Source organism: Hordeum vulgare, chromosome 1H (genome assembly GCF_904849725.1).
Source record: "Hordeum vulgare subsp. vulgare chromosome 1H, MorexV3_pseudomolecules_assembly, whole genome shotgun sequence".
Lineage (NCBI taxonomy): Eukaryota > Viridiplantae > Streptophyta > Magnoliopsida > Poales > Poaceae > Hordeum > Hordeum vulgare.
The window spans coordinates 135,407,986-135,434,003 of record NC_058518.1 but is presented as its reverse complement, the minus strand read 5'-3'; positions in this window follow the sequence as shown (position 1 = coordinate 135,434,003).

Here is a 26,018-nt window from a genome sequence, read left to right as displayed (position 1 = left end):
TAGTCGACCGAGCTCCCCCTGCTCGCCGGATCTCTCTCCCCTGCTGTCACTTCCCTCCCTAGCCTCCGCTCTCTCCGGCTATTTAAGCCGAGCCCCCCCCCCCCCCCCGCACCCCGCCCCCCTCGTAGCCGCTCTCCCCGCCGCCCAACCACCCGAGCCCCTGCCTCGCCGGAGCTGGAGCTCCAGGAGACTCCCTGGGCGCCCTGTCGCGACACCCCTCGCCGGCCGCACCACCCGAGACCACCGGAAGCCTCGCCGCAACCGCCGCGCCCCATTTTTCCCCTTATACCCCCTATCGCCGCTCCACGCCGCCACCCTCGACTCGCCGGAGTTCGGCCGGTTGAGAGTTCATCACGAGTGACGCGAGAATAATTTAATAACCAAGACCGGTTAAGTCAAGACTTTTTAAGACCTCATGATGCAATGCAACTCTGGGTGAAGGACGGTTGATCGGCTCCCTAGAGAAACCAGTGGATGACCCGGGATGCTGGAGACGGCCATGACATCTTGCGGAAAGCTTCACCCAGGCTCAAAGAGCCGGACGGATATTTTCAAGACCCAAGGCTTACCTGCATAGCCACAAGTCATTATGGGCTCTGGCTTGGTTGGACAACGCAGCGACTCTGGACAGGCGGTGCAAGCAGATGTAGAAGAACGGTAGGATTTGGATGGGCACCGACAAGGATTCAGAGGGACCCGTTGAAAGACAATGTTTTGATCATCCGGTCTTCGAACACCCTGAAGTGGGAGGACATACACGGAGGCGATCAAATCTTGTGGGGAACGTGTGCAAAACTCTGCAGAATACTCAAACCTAATCGATTAGCCGTGTCCATGGTCATTGACAACTTGAGCCAAAGGAAATGAATTTCTCTGAAATTCTCAACACCATTATAAATATTTGATGAGGGTAATATTGATAACTTAGGTATGAGAACTGGTTGGCGGAACCATCTCATTAACAACCAACAACGTAGTAATATTTTGCTTTTAGCCCCTCTTGTTGTTGGAGAAAATTTGCTTTACGCTAAAACTTACAACACCACCTGCCATATATGCATATAGTATAGATGATATTTTACCCCCTCTCATATGTGACTTGTCGGCATATTCAATATGCTGACCTACACGGCTGCAACGTCTTATGTTGCAGATATTTTTCGACGAGTAAGAATACGAATTCAGGGTTACGGTCTACACTCAACTTGCCGTTGGTGTTTATTGGGACTCCACTCCCTTGACTGCTTCCGCTGAGATATTTAAGGTATATATCAGTTTTACGCTATTTACATGTGATTGCACTTTGATATATACATTGATGTACTGTGTGTGCCAGCATACTGATCCAGGGATGGCACAGATACACAGAGGCTTGATTCGTTTTGAGTCGGGTCGCTACATTTGTCTTGAATGCCAACATAGATTTTGAGATGACTATGATGTAGTATGATAGGATGGTATTCTTCTTTGAATGATTCAAGTGGCTTCACTTGGCGCATGTTCATGCATGCAGTTGAAACAAAATCAACGTAGCCTCTATGATGTTCATGTTCATGGTGATTTATATCTTGTTCATGCTTGCATTCAATGTTAGTCAAACTCATTGCATCTTGATGAATGCTGTCGCTTTCTAGTTGGTCGCTTCCTAGTCTTTTGCTAGCCTTCACTTGTACTAAGCGGAATACTGCTTGTGCATCCACTTCCATAAACCCAAAAGTTTTTCCATGAGAGTCCACCATACCTACCTATTTGCGGTATCTACCTCCCATTCCAAGTAAATTTCCATGTGCCACTCTCTAAACCTTCAAGAAATAATCTGTTTTGCATGCCCGGACCGCTCATGTGGTTACAGGGGGCTATTGGTATCTTCCATGCTAGGAGTGTTATCCTCGACATGTGTTTATTCACTGTCATTCACGAGAAAGGGGCCGGTAATTGGAATGCCCAATTCCATGCTTAAATCGAAAAATAACTGTAAAACAAGACTCCCCCGGATTGATGTTAGTACGGACGGTACCCGAGGATTCGGCTAGCCGTGGAGTGTGATTGATTGGTGGTGGGGGAGTTAAAACTTTACTTTTCTGTTTGGTAACAGCCTATAGCATGAGTAGCATGGAAGGTATTGAGAACTCTTGGTCATTGCGTTGACAATGAAAGCATGCCACCCAAAATTATTATCTCTGTTTTCAAAGCTTGAGCTCTAGCACCTCTGCATATCAATGCTTCCCTCTACGAAGGGCCTGTCTATATATTTTCCTGTTGAGTCATCCTCCTCTTGTATAAGCACCAATTAGAGAGCACCTCTGTCATTTTTATGCTTTGCTTTTGATTGATATTGAGTATGACTATGATTGGATCTTCGTTGCTATGAATTACAATGTTTAGTCAGCCCTTGATCTTTGAAAGTGCTCTGCATTTATGTTTTGCGGTCTCAAAAAGAGCTAGCGAGATACCACCTATTCATATTGCTTCATGCTTGTTTTGATTGAATTGTTGGTATTTGAAACTCATTATTATTTGCTTGTTAGCTGATTATGCCATTGATATTAGTTTACCGTGAGACCTTCGAGTCACTTGCTTATGTGGTTAACTTGTGATCTTGTTGAAATTCTGGTTACGAGTTAGACATAGTTGCAACAACAAGATCACACAGAGTTTGTCAAAGTTTTTCTTTCTCTCTTAGTTTGTCAACTAAGTTGCTTGAGGACAAGCAAGGTTTTAAGCTTGGGGGAGTTGATACCTCTCCATCGTATCTACTTTTCCAAATTCTTTTGCCCTTGTTTTGGACACTAATTTGCATGATTTGAATGGAACTAACTTGGACTGACGGTGTTTTCAGCACAATTGCCTTGGTGTTGTTTTTGTGCAGAAATGAAAGTTCTTAGAACGTCCTGAAAATTTACGGAAAATATTTCTGAAAAATATGAAAAATACCTGCACAAAGATCCACCGGAGGAGGTGGGCTAGTGGGCCACAAGCCCTGTAGCCGCCACCTCCCTAGTGGCGGCTAGCAAGCTTATGGGGCCCACGTGGCTCTGCCGCCCCCAAACTCGGCTCTATAAATTCACTTTCGTCCCAGAAAAAATCAAGAGAGAAGCTTTTGTCGCGTTTGTGATACGGAGGCGCCGCCACATCCTGTTCTTCATCTCGAGGGTAGATCTGGAGTCCGTTTTGGGCTCCGGAGAGGGGAAATCGTCGCCATCATCATCATCAACCTTCTTCCCTCTCCAATTCCATGAAGCTCTTCGTCGGTCGTGAGTAATCTATTCGTAGGCTCGCTGGGCGGTGATGAGTATGATGAGATCTATCATGTAATCGAGTTAGTTTTGATGGGGATTGATCCCTAGTATCCACTATGTTCTAAGATTGATGTTGCTACTACTTTGCCATGCTTAATGCTTATTACTAGGGCCCGAGTGCCAAGATTTCAGCTCTGAAATTATTATGTTGTCACCAATATATGTTTGTTTTAGATCCGATCTTGCAAGTTGTAGTTACCTACTATGTGTTATGACCCGACAACCACGGACTGACAATAACCGGAACCACTCCCGGTTATGACCATAGTTTGAGGAGTTCATGTGTTCACCAAGTGCTAATGAGTTGGTCCGGTTCTTTATTAAAAGGAGAACCTTAATATCCTGTAGTTTACTTTAGGACCCCGCTGCCACGGGAGGGATGGACAATACATGTCATGCAAGTTATTTTCCCTAAGCACGTATGGCGACACACGGAATGCATGCCTACATCACATTGACGAACAGGAGCTAGCCACATATCTCTCCGTGTTATAACTCTTGCATGATGAATATGATCCAAACAAATCACCGACCCATTGCCTACGAGTATGTCCCACTGCTGCTGTTACTTGTTTTGCTCTGCTGTTGTTCCTACTGTTGCTACTGTTGTTTCTTACTACTATTGCTACTTGCTACTGTTGTCACTACTGTTGTTCCTTGCTACTGCTGCTACTCGTTACACTACTGCTACCTGCTACAATTCTGATTCGCTCGGCGTTGACGGGAAAAGACAATTTCCGTCAATGGGCAACTTCTCGCGGCATTGATATGACAGTTAGGAATAGTCTGTCGTCAGCAGATCGTTTCTGACACCGTTGCTATCATACTACTTTGTTGTTGATACTTTGCCTGCAGATATTAATCTTTCACGTGTGGTTAAATCTGACACATTCAACTGCTAATACTTGAGAGTATCCTCTCAGTTCCTGTTGGCGAATCAACAAATTTGGGTTGAATACTCTACCCTCGAAAACTGCCTCGATCCCACGCGCTAGTGGGTCATTGCAAGAAAATTTCTAATTGTTGAGCAATCAAGAATAGCATTCTTCTAGCCATTGCCAGAGATTGCCATCACACATCGGCCTGGCCCACAGGCATTTGAGGGCCCACGACGTCTCATGCAGCCCCCCGAAGCTCCACCCCGAAGCCAACCCGAGCACTCCATGGGCTCAGGGGCTATTGTGGGCGTTCTGGGAATGGGGGTACCCAGACCTGCCTGCCTGTGGCCCAGGGCAGGCCCGCCACACCGGAAGAAACCAACGGGCCCGACACTGTTCAAGGTAAGGCCCTTATGAGGGGCCAAGCCTCACGAGGAGGAGGAGCGTCAAGACCCGCAGGGGGCCTCCTCAGGACCCCTCCAGAACGACAGATATTCTGAGACAAGCCCGGGCCTTAGGAGTCAAGGGTGACGCCAAGAAAGGACAGACGAGCAACATATGGTAGGACGGGGCGGTTTCCCCTTTGGTGCAAAGGAGGCGGGAGCATATAGGGGTTCCAAAGGCATCTTCCAAAGGTTTCCCTTCTGGTGCAACAAAGCCAGAGCCACCCGCCAGTAGGGAAAATGTCACCCTCGGGCCCATCCCTGCATCGCGGACAGTTACTTTGCACGCGAAGACCACCATTCGGCAGGGGAGCATGTTCCCCTATTCCCCTTCAAAATTGGCCGCTGTGGGATCCCTTCCCGCCGAAGCTATGACGGAAGAGGACCCGAGCCTCCGCTATAAATAGCAAGGGTAGGATACTTGAGAGGGAGAGTTCGTTCAGATGGTAGAACAATACACCTAGCCACTTGACCTCCGGAGGCTCGAGAGCACTGTACTAATTCATCCACCACCTCCACGAGAGGAAATCCACCAAAAGCAAGATTAGGGTTTTACGCTTCGCAGCAGCCCGAACCTGGGTAAACTGTCGTGTCGTGTGGTACCCTCGCCATCGAGTGAGTCCTTTGTCATTTCCATCGAGTAGTGGGCTAGGCGAGGCAGAGCAGGGATACACCTTCGTACACGCCCAGTGTTCGAATCCTTAGGGTTTTGCGGAGCCCAAAATCCGACAAATTGGTGAGGCTACAACAAGAGACTAAGCATTTATTTGAAGTGGCCAACTTACGAGTACAAGAATAAGAGGGGGGTGATCTACGCATAGCGGACATGAACTACTGATGATCAAATGAATGATCGTGAGCACCTACTTACGTCAGACATAACCTCATCGTGTCTTCTTTCGGATACATAACTCATGAGAAGAGACTGTCACGGTTAAGCACACAGCTGGCATATTTTTAGTTAAGTTTACTTCGAGTTATCTAGAACCGGATGTTAAAGAAAGTTTCCAAGTTTGCCACATAACATCGTGCATGACTTTGTGAAAGATTTAACCCTGCATGCCTGCTCCAACTAGTCCATCACAAACTACCACACGCTGCACCAGAATGACCTCGATCAGGGAAACCTGTGATCTCCTCAGGTTCCTATTGGAAAACCTCAACCTTAGATAGCCCAAAGTATCCTCAGAATCTCCCGCACAAGACGCTCGAGAAAGGTAAAACAAGTCCATCAAGGCCGCCCGACGTGTCCACGATCCCGATAGGAGCCGCGTATCTCGTTCTGAGGACACGATGGATTGTCCAAACTTCTGGTAGGCCAATCATAGAGATGCTCCTGGTAGCCATCGACGGTTGACAGCTTGGACCAACACTCATGCGGAGCACTGGCTCGGGGGGGTGGTTAATTATCCACGGGGTGATCAAATCCTATGCATATTTTAGTTTGTTATTAAGGAACTAGTACCAATGTTGGGCCTTGCCAGACGAGCTTTATCCCAAAACGGAAGTCAAGGGGGTCTCCATAACAACCCCAAGCATGTTAGGAGCGCTCATTTATGGAACATAACATCGGTAACCGAAACTAATGCGGAAAAGGTGGAACAAAACACCATGCTAGAAGGCAAAACCTTCCACCTTTTACCAAGTATATAGGTGCATTAGATTAATTATCAATACTAGGGTGATATAACAAGGAACCCATGTTCTCACATGGAAACAACTACACCTGCAACTAGCAATGCAAACAAATGGTTAAGCAAGCGGTAACGTAGCCAATCAGTGGTTTGCTAGGTTGTATTGAGGTGAAGGTTTTCATGGCAATGTTGAGAGGCTGACATTTAACAGGTGGTAGGCAGCGAGGCATAATGAAAGAAACAACACAACTCATGTGGCATTGATATTAATGGTATCTAGGGAAATGGTCATCTTGCATGTGATCACGCTTGGAAGAAGAACGACTCCATGAAGCAGACGAACCAACGTAGTCGAACGGATCCTCACATTCCAACACGCTTACGGAACTCTATTGAGATGAAGCAAAACGAAACACAATCAACACACAATATTCACCACTTCACATGCACGACATGATGCACAATACATATGATGCATTACCATTTCAATTATGTAAGGCATGGCATGGCAATTCACAACAATCAAACGCTACACATTAAGGGAAGATCAATATGCAACGAATTGCATATTGACGAAACTCGACATAAAAATTATTTAGTTTGCTCCCGTTTAGGTACACGACAATATTACATGGTGTTAAACATGGCAAGGGGGTGGAGCACAAATAACCTAACTATATAGGCATTTTAAATGAAGTCGGAAACGACATATAGCATCTCCGAACTGACCTCACACGTTAACTTCCAAATTTGCCTAGATTTGTCCTAACCACATTTTATGTTTGTTAAGCATCAAAAAAGTGGTTCATGTAAAACTACGTGTCATTCTAGTCAGTTTACATATATAGCTCATCTCCAACTAAGCTATGGACAAAAAGATGCGAGCAAAACACGATAATATGCTATGAATGCAACATTTATGCAATGTGTGTGTGAAAACAACATGGACGTGGTGCAATAATAATGCAGAGGCCTGGACTCGAACCAGGATGCATACACGGTCGACCACTAGGCTACGGTGCTCCTGCTAATATAGGCCAGCAAATATACAAGAATGAGATAAATGGCAGGGTGCAGGTGTGTGCAACAATAAAACGGAACTAGAGCAAAATTGGTGTAACTGGGTATCGAACCCAACATCATTGCGGTGCAGAACTGCTGCTCTAGCCAACTGGGATACTAATGTGCTCGTGATAGTTGTGGATTCTCAACTAGATGTACACACCACCACGTTGAACCCGAACCTGAACAAATCTGAATCTGTAATAGGAACTGAACCTGACGGAGAAACAATGGGCTGGCCTCTGGCTGTGCTCGCGGCGGAATGGTCAGATCCGGACGAGGGGAGCCGTAGGCGGTCAACGACGTTCCATCCCCGACGATGGAACCCCATGACGTCTCTGCAGGCCCCGACGGCGGCTATCCACAGTGGTTCCTACTAAAAGAAACGAGCGGGGGCTGAGAGAGAGAGAGAGTGTCATAGCCCTAGCTTTCATTTGTTTGCCAAGCATTCATGCATGCATTATAAAAACTTTGATGTTTAAATAGGAAGTGATCAAAGCCCCAAATGTTTTGATCATTTGACAAGAAGGCAATAAAATTTATTACCTTAAATGGAACCAGAAAAATGTTCCAAAAACTTGGCAAAATTGTGACATAAGGTAAAATTGTCAAACCAAAATTCTAGGTCACAGGAATTTTTAAAAAAGGATTTTTGAGTTGACTAAATAGCTATTTGGAATGGAATTATTTTGGGTCCTTCTATTTTAAAGTTTCAAAAATGTTGAAACTTTTATGTGGAATTGGACATTATTGTCTCTGTCACCTAATAACATTTTTGGGTTTTATATTTGGTCAGACTAATTAGTTTAAATCCTAAAGTACATGCTAGAAAGAAATAAAAGAGAAATTAAAAAAACAGGAAAACTTACGTGTCGCCACCCTCCTGGCCGAGCCCACCAGGAGGGCCTCTCCCTGTCGTCTTCCTCCTCCTGCCAGAAGGCAGGGGAGAAGGTGAGCACGGCAGCTCACCTCGCCACCTCCTGCTCGCGTGGAGCCTCCTCCTGCCTCCACCGCGCCAGCGCACAAGGCCGTCCCTCCCTTATCCTCTCCTCCCCCCTGCTCTCTGCCTCTCCCCTGCTCTCTGCCCCTGCTCTTCTCGCCGCCATTGCCGGTCCGCCCAAGCTCGTCGCAAGCTCCACCCAGACCACCCCAGCGCCTCAAAACCCTCGGAATGGATGCGGCGCTCTGCCAGCGTCCCGTAGCCGCAAACCGCTTGCCAAATAGTGCCCCGTAGCGCAATTCCGGCCATCTCCGGCGAGCCTCCGCCGCGGCTATGGTCGCCGGCGACCACCCTCCGGAGGGGGCCGACGTGGCCACCTTAACCCGCCGCTAATCAGGCCTTAGAGCCACTGCCAGAGGGCCCCACGCCTGGTCAAACCTCAATTAGGGGCTGGTCAGCACGGGGTTAGCCTCTAGGTCACTAACAAGTGGACCCCACAGGTCAGGTTGTCCTGGACCCGGCTGGTTGACCTGCTGACGCGGGGATGACATCAGCGTGACGCAGTAATAGTTTCTGATTTAATTTAATTCCAGAAAATTGTTGAAACTTGTAAAATCATAGAAATTAAAATATAACTCTGATGGAAATAATTTATATATGAAAAAGTATCAGAAAAATGCAAGGAATCCATTGGTGGCATTTATACACATGTTTGGACATCTTAACCTTGCTGAATATGACAAATTTACAATCGGATTTTGAAAATGAATTATATAGATCAAATAAACTTCTTTCAACCTGTGATCACTTGCATTAGATGAAATCAGCATCATGATAAGTTGCCATGCTCATGCATCATTGTGAAGCATTTGCCGTGATTAATTTCTTTCGTTTGATCTGTCAATAGACCTTGCGAGATGTAGTTATCACCGGCATCGAAGAATAGCTGAGTTCTTCCGATCAACAGGCAAGCAAAACCCCTTTGAACATTCCGACAAAATCCTATTCTCTCGTTCCTGCTCTCATTTCTATGCATTAGAACAAAATGATTCAATTGATAGTTGTATTACGATAGCTGCACCTATTCCTTTGCATGACCTGATTTTGATCACAGTAAATAGCTAAACCAATGCAACCTAGCATACTTGGTAGATGTTTGAGCCATATGTGCTTTACCCTATTACGCTTGCTATGCTTAGGTTGAGTTTGGTCCGAGCATCGGAATGATGTAACGGAATGATCATGTCCTATTGATGAGAGTTAAAGATGTGAAATTGTTCTGGTAAAGGTAGCGATGAGAGGCCATGTAGGAGTACATGGTGGGTTGTCTCATTACCGCCGCATTTAGGACCCGAGATCTTGTGTTGGTGTTCCAAGACTAGCTACTACCGCACATTGGGTTCCGGTAACTCGACCCCTCTCGGCCTATTAACTACTCTGTTCTCAGTCCAGAAGTCGCAGTAGTTCGAGACGTTCATAGGTTGTGGCACGGCCTGCTAAGTGGATGAACGGCCTAGTCGGGACCGGCTTGGGGCCCTGCTCACATCGTTTGAGGCCATGTTGGAAACCTCGGCCAGACTTCCATTATGGGTTCCAACTCAGATAGGCAACTGTCTTTGGCGTGAGTCTTAGTAGGTTAACGTCCGTGGCCAACTCCCTCGCTGGGCTTCCGCTTGAAGGTTGCCAAGGTGCTGGTTTTTATGTGCACTTGGCGATAAGTGGCGGAAGCATGTGTGACGAAGTACACCCCTGCAGGGTATCTATCTATTCGAATAGCCGCGTCCTCGGTTATGGACTGCTTGGATACTTACATGGTTCATAGATAACTTTAATGGCTACTCTAAAATGGTCCAGATAAGTGTGAGTGCTATGGATGGCTATCTCGTAGGATGACGAGAGAGGATTCATGGTGGTGTATTGATGTGGTGGTTATGTGGACTCGTGTGCGCTCTCTCGTAAGGAGACGAGAGAGATAATAAAACTTTGTTGTAGAATAGGTTAGCCAAAGGTCAAAGCTAGCTTCTCTGCAATAAACCCCACAATTCCATTCATTGATACTTGATGCATATGTAGTTAGCCCTGATGTAAGACTTGCTGACTACCTTCGTAATCACTGTTGCTTATTTACAATTTTGCAGAATAGACGCTGCTCTTTCTACGTTATCTCTTGACGTTAACATCGATGGTTTAGCTTGGGAACCCAGACAGTGATCTGGCTCCTATGGTAGGGTCGTTGTAGCTTTTAGGCTCTTCCAGCCGCTTTTAGTAGATGTCTGTACCCAGACATGTAACTTCCGCTTGATGCTTGTATGCTCTGAATGTTGGGTCATGTGACCCCTTCTGTTTGTAACATTAAACTATGTTGGCTCTTCGGAGTCTATTAAATAAATGATGTCTTGTAGAGTTATGTTGTGATGCCATGTTGTATCTACACATATCGTGCATATTGTGTGTATGCTTGCAATGCATTGATATGTGTGGGATTCGACACCTAGTTGTGTGCCTTGAGTAGTAATCCATACCGGGAAATGCCTCTTTGTGTTTCCACCGAGCCCTGGTAGCTTGCTACTGCTCCGGACACATTGATTGACCGGCATGTATCCTTGTTGGTTGCTGTGTCTGTCCCCATGGGGAAATGTCACGCGGTGTAATGGAGTCCCTGTAGCTTGCTACGACTCGTTTACACTCGCTGATGACCGACACCTGCCTTGCTGGGTTATGTATGCATGTCCCTGTACGGATATGCCACTTAGGTTCATAACTAGCCATGTAGACCCAGGTTCTTTGACATATGATTGCTGGCAACACAGTCGTATACGTGAGCCAAAAGACGCAAACGGTCCCGGCCAAGGTAAGGTGGCAACCGGGGTGATTACCGTGCGTGAGGCCCCAAAGTGACATGACGTGTACATGCTGGAGTTGTATGGCTCAGGGTCGGGGTCCCGACAGTGTTGGTATCAGAGCCTGACTGCCTGTAGGATTACCAAGCCAAAATGGTCGATGTTGAGTCTAGAAAATCTATAGCTATATAAGGGAATTGATTGTGGAAGGGAACATAAGGCTCTTTGTCACATCCGTGACCCCTTAAGCAAGTTATTCTTATGCTCATGTCTTCTTTGCATTGCATCTAAGGAATTGTCAACAAGAACAAAGAAAGAGGTGAAGGAAAAACTCAAACCCTAGCCACTTCTTCAAATAAAGGAAATCTCAAAACTAGTTAAAATCAATGAACCCAAAATGGCCTCAAGAAAAGTTCAAACTTTCTAATGAATCATGAAAGTAAATGAGCAATGAAGAAAACCATTTTCTTGACACTTTAAGCATTTTAAATAAATGCAAAAAACTACTGGTTTCAAGTTTTAAATTTGAAATCAGAAACTTTAAACTTTCAAAAATGTTGAAAACTTTAGGAATGGTTGGAAATATTCCAACAAATATTCTAGGGTGCTCAACATAGTTTTTACAATTTATTTGGGAGTTGAAATAAATAGAAAATCAGTGAAATAGCAAAACAGAAAGAAAATGAAAAATCCTTACCTGTCGCCTAACCTGGCCCGGGCCAGCAATTCCTGTTGTCTTCCTCCTCCGCCAGTGGGCAGCAGGAGGTGGCCGCCGCGTACTCCGGCGCGGCCACGCACCTGTGCGCCTGCCTGGCCGCCGCCTCGCGCTGGCAAGCTCGGGGATAAGCTCCCCGAGCCCGTGGCTATCCATTCCCAGCGCCAGTTCCCCCCTCCTCTCAGATCTCTCCTCCCTCGTTCTGCCGCCATTGGAGCCCGAGCAGAGCTCGAGGTCGCCGTCGTTCTAGCCTCCCCTCTTCCCTTCTGAGCCGCGCTTTAGCTCCGCCGCAACCCCCTGAAGCTCCCTAGCCACGAGCCCGACGCCCAGATGCAGTGAAACGACGAGAAGTTGTCGTCTTGTTCCTCGGGTCACCGAAGATCGCCGCCGACGTTCTCCCTCTCTAGGCCGTCCCCGAGCAAACTAGCGCCACCAATGCACTCCCCGTGAGCATGCGGTCATTTCCCCTAAGAACTCCCTGTCGATCCCCTCCTCTAGGCCTAGTTCCACCGGAGAACAACAAGATCCGCCGCTGCAGCTCGTCGCTGGTAACCCTCCGGTGATCAGCTCGTCCTTCTGAGGGCACGAGCAGCTTCAGGCCGTCGCGTAGATGCCGTAGGAGCTAAGTCCCGTGCGCAACTCCCTCTGTATCAAAGCCCCCGATGACGCCCGAACCTTGGCCGCCGCCAAGCTCGTCGCCGGTGTCATCTCCGGCCAGTTCAGCCTCATCTAAGTGCAGAAATGGAACCACGGGAGATGTGCCGTTCTTCTGGTACTTTCCGCGCAGCGTTTGGCCCCCTGTGCGCCGTTTCCGAGCCCCTCCGCCGTTCTGGTGGTCGCTGGAGGCTCCCGCTGGCGAGGACGACCTCGCCGCCGGTTGATCTCAGCTGGCCTGAGCCACTGACGTGTGGGGCCAGCCTCTGAACAGTTTAGAAATAATAAAAATAAATCAGATAAGTTAGTAAGTCATTGACATGTGGGTCCAGTAGGATTAATCAGCTAATTAAGTTTAATCTTAATCTAAAACTGACCAGAGACACTGACCAGTGGGTCCCACTGGTCAGGTTTGACTTTCAACGGCCAGATGGACCTGCTGATGTCATGCTGATGCAGTAAAGTATTTTCCAGTATAAAAATAATTCCGGAAATGTTTAAAACTTCAAAAATTCATAGAAATTAATCTGTAAGTCCAATGAAAATAATTTATATATGAAAAAGTATCAGAAAAAATCAAGGAATCTGAATATGCTATTATCAATCATGTTTGAAAAAGTTACAGAACCCAAACATGTAGATTAATGAATAAGTCAATTCTTATAAATATTTTGTAAATGGAATTTGGAAAATATTCAAATTTCATTATGAATGACATGATCAAACATTGTTCTAATAACAAACAAGTACCTTAACATGAAACCTCATGCATGCTAAGATCAAGTTGATCTGAGCATCAGGTCGAATCAATTAAATCGGTATCCGAGAATACCTCATTTGAAGTGATATTTGAATGTGATTCATATCAACTTCGAACCTAATACATGTTGATTTTATTAGTATACCACCTTGCATTCTCATGCCATGCTCATGCATCATCTTGTTTGCATATGATTGTTATTGATTGTTGCCCTTCATCTCGGTAGGCTCCGCACCCCCAGATTCCACCGAATATCCGTCTGACGGATTTTTCACTCCTCTGAGGTACAAGGCAATCAACCATTTTGATCATCCCGATAAATCCCATGTTATTGCTCCTGCACTTATTTATTGCATTAGGATCAAATGCTTCAACTGCTTTTTCCACGTTAGTCGAACCCACTTCCTTTGCATGTCCTATCCTTGTCACAGTAAATAGCCGAACCTTGCAACCTAGCATACCTGGTAGTTTCTTGAGCCATGATGTGTCTTATCCTGCTATGCATGCTATGCTTAGAGTTGTGTATGGTCTGTCATCTGGGAGATGAACAGAATTGTGAGAATGTGTTCGGTAAGCAAAGGTTGTGTGTTGAACTTGATTTGGTAAAGGTACGAGTGAAAGGCTGTGTAGGAGTACATGGCAGGTTGTTTCATTGGAACCGTCCTTAGGAACTGAGTTCCGTGTATGTAATCCAAGACTAGATACTACCACACGTTGGGATACTTAATTGACCCTCTCAACTTATTAATCGCTTAGTACTCGGTCCAGGAGTTGCAAGTAGTTTCTGGTGTTTATAGTCATGCTGGAGGCCGTGCATGGTGCTGACCTGAGAGGTGGGACGTGATGCGGTAGGCAGTGGAACGGTGTACCAAGTGGCACCCGAATGGTGGGCTTGGGAACCCTGCGCACATCGTTTGAGGCCGTGGCAGAAACCCCGGCCGGAATTCCGTACGGATTACTCTCAGATAGGCGATAAACCTGGACTAGGTACTAGTGTGGTTAACGGTCGTGGCCGACTCCCTCGCTGGGCTTCCGCTTGAAGGTTGCCGAGGTGCATGACGTGCACATGGCGATAAGTGGCGAGAGAGTGTATGACGAAGTACACCCCTGCAGGGTTGTGATCTATTTGAATAGCCGCGTCCGTGGATATGGACTACTTGGAGACATATGTTGTTCATAGATAACTTCAATGGCTACTCATAAAATTGTCAAGATAAGCGTGAGTGTCGTGGACGGCAATTCCGTATGGAGACGGAATGATTCCACGATAGTGTATTGTTGTGGTGTTAGTGGACTCATGTGCGAGAAATCAAGTTGTCAAAATTATTTAAAAATGCAAGTTGTTTAGCCACGAGTCAGATGCTGGCTTTCCGCATGAAACCCCACAATACCCTTTTGATACCTTGCATGAGTAGTTAGTTATCCTAAAGTCTTGCTGAGTACCTTCGTACTCATGTTTGCTTATTAAATGTTGCAGAGGTTGCTGATGACCCTAATGGAGGGTTCTTCATAGACATCGACGACGACGAGTAGCTGGTGTTCCAGCTACGATCTGGCCCTAAGTTGGATCTGTAGTATAGTCAGGCCATGTGCCTTCTAGATGCCCTGTCTGTACTCAGACAGTTTAAACTCTTCCGCTGGCTTGTAACTGAATGACTGGTATTATGGGTCGTGAGACCCTTAATGTGTAATATTATGTGTGTGGCTCTTCCGAGCCTCTTAAATAATGTTTTTATGTTTATGGTTATGTTGTGATGCCATGGATGTATCTATACATATCGGTATGCCATGCGTACGTGTGTCGTACTTGATATGTATGGGGTTCGATTACATAGTCATGAACTTTAGTAGCACTCCTTACAAGGAAATGCCCCTTTGTGATCCAATGAGCCTTGGTAGTTTGCTACTGCTCCGGACACGTTGGTTGACCGGCATGTGTCCTTCTCAGCTGCTGTGTCTGTCCCCTTTGGGGAAATGTCACGCGAGGTAATGGAGTCCTTGTAGCTTGCTACGACTCGTCTACACTCGCTGGTGACCGACACCTGCTTTGTTGGGTCATGTATGCCTGTCCTTGTGCGGTACTGCCACTTTGGTTTATGACTAGACATGTCGTTCCGGGTTCTTTGACATTGGAATGCTAGCGACACTATTGCATACGTGAGTCAAAAGACGCAAACGGTCCCGACTAAGGTAAGGCTGCAGCCGTGGAGTTAACCGTGCGTGAGACCGCAAAGGGATGCGATGTGTTACAGGCTGGATTCCTATGGCTTAGGATCGGGGTCCCGACAACGTTGGTATCAGAGCCTGACTGATTGTAGGATTACTAAGCCAAACTGGTCGAAGTTGAGTCTAGAATTGCTTTAGTTATATATAAGGGAATTGTTTGTGGAAGGGAACGTAAGACTCTTGTTCTCTTCTCAAGTTATTCTATTCTGGTCATCCTCGTCTTTTCTGCGGGAATTAAGGACTAGGTTACTCATCTTCTTCTAGGCTCGTGTTTTTGATCGGTAGATTATAGGACTACGGGTCAAGAGATATTGGGTTTCTTTCATTCCTAGGAAAAAGGAAGTAAGTCTGATGATCATAGAATTGAACTTGATAGTTGAGTGGTTACACTATTCCATTTTGGGTTGTCTCAAAATTTGTTTTTGAGCATTTAAGGCCGTTATGATGCCCAATTTTGCATTCAGAGCTCTAATGCTTTTGCATTACTCTCTATTTACATATGCCTGGCCGCCCTTCTCGTCAGGTGGTACGTCTGACCAGGTGCATTGATGTACCGGGTCATACGGCCTTGCTGGTCAGGGTGATGTCGGCGTGCGGTTACCGCTGGTACCCCGAGTACACAGTGGAGGAACAGTATCGAGACTTCAACCAGAGCCAGTACATCTGCACTGTTAGGGTATTTCTAGACTACCCTGGAGCTGAGAAGCCAATCCATTGGTCCTATGGGTTGGGAGTCACTGTTGACATGGCAGTACAAGATGTTGCCTATTCAATGCTGACCATTGTGAGAGCGAGACATGCACTGCTGCAGAATTCAGAGTTCTGCTATGTTCCGGCCTCTCAGCCTGGTGAAGAGGGATACCTCAGTGGAGTCTATTTTGATTCTTCTATGGAGGATCAACTACTGCAGTCCACTGTTGAGATGCTAGAGAACAGAGACACGGATGCTCGTGCTCTCCGCATGGAGCTTTATGCTACCCGTGCTCGTCTGTGGATGGCTTTGACGCAGCTGGCACCGGTAGTCCAGACAGGGTACGGAGAGATGGAGATGCTGAACCCTGTTAGGACCCATCTTCTGGCTCACGTTGACTAGCCAGCTATAGGAGGAGTCACACCTCTTCGGGGACCCCTCTTACCACCAGTCAGGGGACCAAGGCCACATCCGTGTCCTTACGGATCCCAGGGATCTCAGGCTAGAGTGTTTCCTGATCCGCAGGTTGACCTTCCAGGTCATGGAGGTAATCTCTATGAGATGTTCTATGCGGATGCCTGAGCTGTGAGCGGAAGGATAGTATGGTAGTAGCCGTACGTTCACAGTCCTGCGTGACTTGTGAAGTATGCCTGTAATGTGAAATGAATTCCGGAGGCCTAGATAAATAATGTATAGGAAGCTTGTAAGCCTCTGATGAGTAGTTTCATAATTTCAGTAGTTTGCTCTTCGGTTAAGGTTGTACTGAACTATGTAAGGGTGTGTATGAACCATGGTGTATATATAGCAGTTGCTTGTTACCATGCTCTTCGGATATTCATTTCCGCATTCCGTGTGTTCAGTACATTCTTAATCCATAGCTAGTATTGATATGATATTGGTCTAAGCTGTGAGTTTGTTTGTCAGGATGGTGTTCACCAGGTTGAACCGTGCCCCTGGTCATGAGCAAGGCGAGGGTAGTCAAGCGTCGCACGAAGACCTGCCTCACCCGCCCTCTTTGGCGGAAGTGATGCTTGAGGCAGAGAGAAATAAAAGGGAGACCAACCGACTGTTAGAGCGTATTGAGCAGAATACGGCTCGTGAGCCTAGGAATGCTGCAGTGTCCCTCAACGACTTTGTGAAGCTGAATCCTCCAAAGTTTCATCATTCCGTCGATCCCCTCGACGCTGATGACTGGTTGTGCAGCATCTCACGCAAGATTCGCTCTGCGAATGTGTCTGAGGCCGACAAGGTAACCTTTGCGGCGTATTTCCTGGAAGGACCCGCCAATCTGTGGTGGGAGAACTTTGAAGCTATGCGTCCCGCTGAACCAGTAGCCACATGGGCAGACTTCAGTGCAGCCTTTCGTCTGCACCATATTCCAGAGGGCCTGATGGACAGAAAGAGAGAGGAGTTATGTGCCTTCACTCAGGGCAAGTTGACTGTGGATGCCTATAGCCGCGAGTTCGGTAACCTCGCTCGCTATGCAACAGAGGAAGTGTCTACTGACGCCAAGAAGCAAGCAAGGTTCCGTAAGGGTCTGAGCCGTGAGCTCCGTCGTGATCTGCGCCTCCACGAGTGTGCAAGCTTTCAAGCCCTGGTCAACAAAGCACTCAGTGCCGAGACTGGTCATACTGATTTCGAAGCCACAAGGATGCACTCCCGTGACTTTGGCTCATCTTCTGGTTCTGCGTTTCCCAAACGCAGGCTGTGGGTTCCGAACAGATCTCTGCCGCCAAGATACACTCCGAGGCCATCCTACGTGGCGCCTCAGACGAATCAGGCCAACCCTCCAGCAAAAGCTTATGGTGGTCCAGCTAGCAATGCCGCGCCACTTGCCAACCAGGTGATAGGCTACAAGTGTGAAGAACGAGGGCACTATTCCCGTGAGTGTCCCCAGAATGTGGGTGCCAAGCAACCCGGAATATCCGTCGGGCAAGCCAAGTCGGGCAAAGCCTACTATGTGAAGCCAACTCCTGCACGTGGCCATGTGAACTATGTGTCAGCAGAAGAAGCTGCAGAGGATCCCGACGTCATGCTGGGTACGCTTCTTGTTAATCATCACCCAGCGTCCGTTCTCTTTGACACTGGGTCTTCTCATTCCTTCATTTCAGAAAGTTATGCACAGTTGCATAATATGTCTTTTTGTGATATGCCAATCCCATTGGTTGTAAAAACTCCTGGTAGTAAATGGCAAACCTCTAGGATAACCTATGACAATGAAATTCTAGTAGACACGCTAGTTTTTCTAGCCTCATTGATAGCATTGAAATCTTCGGATGTTAATATCATCTTGGGCATGGACTGGATGTCAGCTCACTAGGCCAAGATTGATACCCATTCTAGAAATGTCCAGCTTACCCATCCCTCGGGTGAGATAGTAAATGTCTCTACTCGAGTTGCCAAATGCCAACTCTATTCCCTAAATGCCAACCCTCTTCCGGAACTTGAAGACATTCCGGCAGTCCGTGACTTCCCGGATGTTTTTCCAGAGGAACTGCTAGGAATTCCACCTGACAGAGATGTAGAGTTTGTGATAGATCTTGTTCCGGGAACTGTCCCAATAGCTAGAAGACCATATAAGATGGCACCCCTGGAGCTAGCCGAACTTAAGAAGCAACTAGATGAGGCCTTGAATAAAGGTTTCATTTGTCCTAGCTCTTCTCCTTGGGCTTGTCCCGTCCTCTTCATCAAGAAGAAAGACAGAACGGATCGGATGGTTGTAGATTACCGACCAGTTAATCTGGTAACCATAAAGAACAAGTATCCGCTCCCCAGGATCAACGATCTGTACGATCAGCTCACTGGATCCTCAGTCTTCTCCAAAATGGATTTGAGGTTGGGATACCATCAAATCAAGATCAAGAACGGGGACATTCCAAAAACGGCTTTTGTTACTCGTTATGGCCAATACGAGTACACCGTCATGTCCTTCGGGTTAACCAATGCCCCAACCACTTTCTCTCGTCTGATGAATTCAATCTTCATGGAGTATTTGGATAAATTTGTCGTGGTATACCTCGACGATATTCTCATTTACTCGAAGAACGAACAAGAACATGCCGAGCATCTAAGGCTGGTATTGATGATTCTTCGAGAGCATCGCCTTTATGCCAAGTTTTCAAAATGTGAATTCTGGTTACCAGAAGTGACCTATCTAGGACACGTAATCTCTGGTAAGGGTATTGCTGTCAATCTTGAGAGAGTTCAAGCTGTCCTTGATTGGACTCAACCTGAATCGGTTAAGCAAGTTAGGAGTTTTCTTGGTCTAGCGAGCTATTGTCGCCGCTTTGTCGAGAATTTCTCCATGGTTGCAAAGCCTCTAACTGAACTCCTCAAGAAGGATAAAAAGTTCGAGTGGACACCACAGTGTGAGCATAGTTTTCAGGAACTGAAAAGACGCCTGACTTCCGCACCTGTGTTGCTACCACCAGATTTTTCTAAGGACTTTGTTATCTATTGCGACGCCTCGCGACAAGGATTAGGTTGCATTCTCATGCAAGATCGTCATGTGATCGCATACGCATCTCGAAAGTTGCGTCCACATGAGGATAATTATCCCACACATGACCTTGAGCTTGCAGCTGTGGTCCATGCACTAAAAACCTGGCGACATTACCTTCTGGGTAATCGTTGCGAAATATTCACTGATCACCAAAGTCTGAAATATATCTTCACCCAGCCGGATTTGAATCTCAGGCAAAGACGGTGGGTTGAGTTGATCTCGGATTACGACTTAGGGATAACTTACACCCCGGGGAAGGCCAATGTTATGGCCGATGCACTAAGTCGTAAATCTTATTGTAACAATTTGATGCTACAACAAGGTCAACCACATCTCTATGAGGACTTTCGGAAGTTGAATCTTCATATTGTTCCTCAAGGATTCCTTTCTACCCTGGTGGCGAAGCCTACTCTTAGGGATCAAATGATAGCCGTGCAGGCCTATGATAAGGGTATATCTCGGATCAAGGAGAATATTGCTAGCGGCAACGCTAGGGATTTCTCCATCAATGAGAAAGGTGTTGTGTTCTCTCAGAACCGTTTAGTCGTTCCCAAGAGCAAACGTCTGCGGCAATTGATCCTTAAGGAGGCTCATGATTCTCCTCTCACCATTCATCCCGGTAGTACTAAGATGTATCAGGACCTACGCCAGAGGTTCTGGTGGACTAGGATGAAGAGAGAAATTGCTCAGTTCGTTGCTAACTGCGATGTTTGTCGTCGAGTTAAGGCAGAACATCAAAGGCCTGCTGGCACCCTTCAACCTCTAGCTATTCCTGAATGGAAATGGGATAAAGTTAGCATGGATTTCATTACCGGATTTCCCAAGACCAAGAAAGGAAATAATGCTATCTTTGTGGTCATTGACCGTCTTCCTAAAGTGGCTCATTTTCTTCCTGTTCGTGAGAGTATAACAGCTAGCGAGCTAGCAGAGTTATATATCTCCCGAATAGTGTCTCTTCATGGTGTTCCCCTGGAGATTAACTCGGACCGTGGAAGTATCTTTACTTCTCGCTTCTGGGAAAGTTTTGAGAATGCCATGGGGACTCACTTATCTTTTAGCACTGCTTTCCATCCTCAATCAAGTGGTCAAGTAGAAAGAGTGAATCAAATCCTAGAAGATATGCTCCGAGCTTGTGTTATATCGTTCGGTATGAATTGGGAGAAGTGCCTTCCATTCGCCGAATTCACTTATAACAATAGTTATCAATCAAGCTTGGGCAAAGCCCCTTTTGAAGTTCTCTATGGACGAAGATGTCGAACACCTCTTAATTGGTCAGAAACCGGAGAGAGGAAACTCTTTGGCCCGGATATGATCCAGGATGCAGAAAAGCAGGTTCGCATTATTCGTGAAAAGTTGAAAACAGTCCAGTCTCGTCAAAAGAGCCAATATGATCGTCATCATAAGGCTGTGACCTTTGAAGTTGACGAGAAGGTTTACCTTCGGGTTACACCTTTGAAGGGTACCCATCGATTCGGTATCAAGGGCAAGTTGGCTCCTCCTTACATTGGTCCTTTTCGCATTCTTGCCAAACAAGGAGAAGTTGCCTACCAGTTGGAACTTCCTCCGCATCTTTCCAAGGTTCATGATGTCTTCCACGTCTCGCAACTCACGCGTTTCTTTTCGGATCCTATCCGTGAAGTGGACCACGAAACGCTTGATCTCCAAGATAACATTTCATACCGAGAATACCCCGTACGTATTCTTGATCAAGCTGAGCGTACCACTCGACATCGAAACCTCAAGTTTCTTAAAGTTCAATGGTAAAATCATTCTGAAAAGGAGACAACTTGGGAAAGAGAGGATCGTCTCCGACTTGAGTATCCTCCGTTATTCCCGACGGCTTCTAAATCTCGGGACGAGATTCCTTTGAGTGGGGGTGAGTTGTCACATCCCTGACCCCTTAAGCAAGTTAGTCTTGTGCTCATGTCTTGTTTGCATTGCATCTAAGGAATTGTCAACAAGAACAAAGAAAGAGGTGAAGGAAAAACTCAAACCCTGGCCACTTCTTCAAATAAAGGAAATCTCAAAACTAGTTAAAATCAATGAACCCAAAATGGCCTCAAGAAATGTTCAAACTTTCTGATAAATCATGAAAGTAAATGAGCAATGAAGAAAACCATTTTCTTGACACTTTAAGCATTTTAAATAAATGCAAAAAGCTACTGGTTTCAAGTTTTAAATTTGAAATCAGAAACTTTAAACTTCAAAAATGTTGAAAACTTTAGGAATGGTTGGAAATATTCCAACAAATATTCTAGGGTGCTCAACATAGTTTTTACAATTTATCTAGGAGTTGAAATAAATAGAAAATCAGTGAAATAGCAAAACAGAAACAAAAACAGAAAGAAAATGAAAAATCCTTACCTGTCACCTAACCTGGCCCGGCCCAGCAATTCCTGTCGTCTTCCTCCCCCGCCAGTGGGCAGCAGGAGGTGGCCGCCGCGTACTCCGGCGCGGCCACGCACCTATGCGCCTGCCTGGCCGCCGCCTCGCACTGGCAAGATCGGGGATAAGCTCCCCGAGCCCGTGGCTATCCATTCCCAGCGCCAGTTCCCCCCCTCCTCTCGGATCTCTCCTCCCTCCTTCTGCCGCCATTGGAGCCCGAGCAGAGTTCGAGCTCGCTGTCGTTCTAGCCTCCCCTCTTCCCTTCTGAGCTGCGCTTTAGCTCCGCCGCAACCCCCTGAAGCTCCCTAGCACGAGCCCGACGCCCAGATGCAGTGAAACGACGAGAAGTTGTCGTCTTCTTCCTCGGGTCAACGAAGATCGCCGCCGACGTTCTCCCTCTCCAGGCCGTCCCCGAGCAAACTAGCGGCACCACTGCACTCCCCGTGAGCATGCGGTCATTTCCCCTAAGATCTCCCCGTCGATCCCCTCCTCTAGGCCTAGTACCACCGGAGCCCGACAAGATCCGCCGCTGCAGCTCGTCGCCGGTAACCCTCTGGTGATCATCTCGTCCTTCTGAGGGCACGAGCAGCTTCAGGCCGTCGCGTAGATGCCGTAGGAGCTAATTCCCGTGCACAACTCCCTCTGTATCAAAGCCCCCGATGACGCCCGAACCTTGGCCGCCGCCAAGATCATCGCCGGTGTCATCTCCGGCCAGATCAGCCCCATCTAAGTGCAGAAATGGAACCGCGGGAGATGTGTCGTTCTTCTGGTGCTCTCCGCGCAGCGTTTGGCTCACTGTGCGCCGTTTCCGAGCCCCTCCGCCGTTCTGGTGGTCGCCGGAGGCTCCCCGCCCGCGAGGATGACCTCGCCGCCGGTGGATCTTAGCTGGCCTGAGCCACTGACGTGTGGGGCCAGCCTCTAAACAGTTTAGAAATAATAAAAATAAATCAGATAAGTTAATAAGTCACTGACATGTGGGTCTAGTAGGATTAATCAGCTAATTAAGTTTAATCTTAATCTAAAACTGACCAGAGACACTGACAAGTGGGTCTCACTGGTCAGGTTTGACTTTCAGCGGCCAGATGGACCTGCTGATGTCATGCTGATGCAGTAAAGTATTTTCCAGTATAAAAATAATTCCAGAAATGTTTAAAACTTCAAAAATTCATAGAAATTAATCTGTAACTCCAATGAAAATAATTTATGAAAAAGTATCAGAAAAATTTAAGGAATCTGAATATGGTATTCTCAATCATGTTTGAAAAAGTTACAGAACCCAAACATGTAGATTAATGAATAAGTCAATTCTTATAAATATTTTATAAATGGAATTTGGAAAATATTCAAATTTCATTATGAATAACATGATCAAACATTGTTCTAATAACAAACCAGTACCTTAACATGACATCTTATGCATGCTAACATCAAGTTGATCTGAGCATCAGGTCGAATCAATTAAATCGGTATCCGAGGATACCTCGTTTGAATTGATATTTGAATGTGATTCAAATCAACTTCGAACCTAATACATGTTGATTTTATTAGTATACCACCTTGCATTCTCATGCCATGCTCATGCATCATCTTGTTTGCATATGATTGTTATTGATTGTTGCCCTTCATCTCGGTAGGCTCCGCACCCCCGGATTCCACTGAATATCCGTCTGACGGATTTTGTCACTCCTCTGAGCTACAAGGCAAGCAACCATTTTGATCATCCCGATAAATCCCATGTTCTTGCTCCTGCACTTATTTATTGCATTAGGATCAAATGCTTCAACTGCTTTTGCCACGTTAGTTGAACCCACTTCCTTTGCATGACCTATCCTTGTCACAGTAAATAGCCGAACCTTGCAACCTAGCATACCTGGTAGTTGCTTGAGCCATGATGTGTCTTATCCTGCTATGCATGCTATGCTTAGAGTTGTGTATGGTCTGTCATCTGGGAGATGAACAGAATTGTGAGAATGTGTTCGGTAAGCAAAGGTTGTGTGTTGAACTTGATTTGGTAAAGGTACCGGTGAAAGGTTGTGTAGGAGTACATGGCAGGTTGTTTCATTGGAACCATCCTTAGGAACTGAGTTCCGTGAATGTAATCCAAGACTAGATACTACCCCACGTTGGGATACTTAATTGACCCTCTCGACTTATTAATCGCTTAGTACTCGGTCCAGGAGTTGCAAGTAGTTTCTAGTGTTTATAGTCTAGCTGGAGGCCGTGCATGGGGCTGACCTGAGAGGTGGGCCGTGATGTGGTAGGCAGTGGCACGGTGTACCAAGTGGCACCCGGATGGTGGGCTTCGGAATCCTGCGCACATCGTTTGAGGCCGTGGCAGAAACCCCGGCCGGACTTCCGTACGGGTTACTCTCAGATAGGCGATAAACCTGGACTAGGTACTAGTGTGGTTAACGGTCGTGGCCGACTACCTCGCTGGGCTTCCGCTTGAAGGTTGCCGAGGTGCATGACGTGCACATGGCGATAAGTGGCGAGAGCATGTGTGATGAAGTACACCCCTGCAGGGTTATGATCTATTCGAATAGCCGCGTCCCCGGATATGGACTACTTGGAAACATATGTTGTTCATTGATAACTTCAATGGCAACTGATAAAATTGTCAAGATAAGCGTGAGTGTCGTGGACGGCAATTCCGTATGGAGACGGATTGATTCCATGATAGTGTATTGTTGTGGTGTTAGTGGACTCGTGTGCGAGAAATCAAGTTGTCAAAATTATTTAAAAATGCAAGTTGTTTAGCCACGAGTCAGATGCTGGCTTTCCGCATGAAACCCCACAATACCCTTTTGATACCTTGCATGAGTAGTTAGTTATCCTAAAGTCTTGCTGAGTACCTTCGTACTCATGTTTGCTTAATAAATGTTGCAGAGGTTGCTAATGACCCTAATGGAGGGTTCTTCGTAGACATCGACGACGACGAGTAGCTGGTGTCCCACCTACGATCTGGCCCTAAGTTGGATCTGTAGTATAGTCAGGCCATGTGCCTTCTAGATGCCCTGTCTGTACTCAGACAGTTTAAACTCTTCCGCTGGCTTTTAACTGAATGACTGCTATTATGGGTCGTGAGACCCTTAATGTGTAATATTATGTGTGTGGCTCTTCCGAGCCTCTTAAATAAAAATTTTATGTTTATGGTTATGTTGTGATGCCATCGATGTATCTATACATATCGGTATGACATGCGTACGTGTGTCGTACTTGATATGTATGGGGTTCGATTACCTAGTCGTGAACTTTAGTAGCACTCCTTACAAGGAAATGCCCCTTTGTGATCCAATGAGCCTTGGTAGTTCGCTACTGCTCCGGACATGTTGGTTGACCGGCATGTGTCCTTCTCAGCTGTTGTGTCTGTCCCCTTTGGGGAAATGTCACGTGAGGTATTGGAGTCCTTGTAGCCTTCTACGACTCGTCTACACTCGCTGGTGACCGACACCTGCTTTGTTGTGTCATGTATGCGTGTCCTTGTGCGGTACTGCCACTTTGGTTTATGACTAGACATGTCGATCCGGGTTCTTTGACATTGGAATGCTGGCGACACTATTGCATACGTGAGTCAAAAGACGCAAACGGTCCCGGCTAAGGTAAGGCTGCAGCCTTGGAGTTAACCGTGCGTGAGACCGCAAAGGGATGCGATGTGTTACAGGCTGGATTCCTATGGCTTAGGATCGGGGTCCCGACACTCTTTTACTCTTTTCCTCGAGTCACTCTATTCTAAGTCACCTTTTCTTATCTACGGGGATTAAGGACTAGGTTTTCCTATCTGTCTACTAGGAGGACGAATTACTGAACCATGGACTTATAGGATGGTTTTTGTGTGTCATTCCTGCTTTCATCAGAATTATGAGAAGAGATGCCTTTGTTCTTGCTGCACCTCGAATCCATAATATTGAGTAGTCATGTTGCCTAGATCTCTTGAAGGATGCCTCATATTTCATGCCTATACAGCTGTTATGCTGTCCGATTTTCTCTAG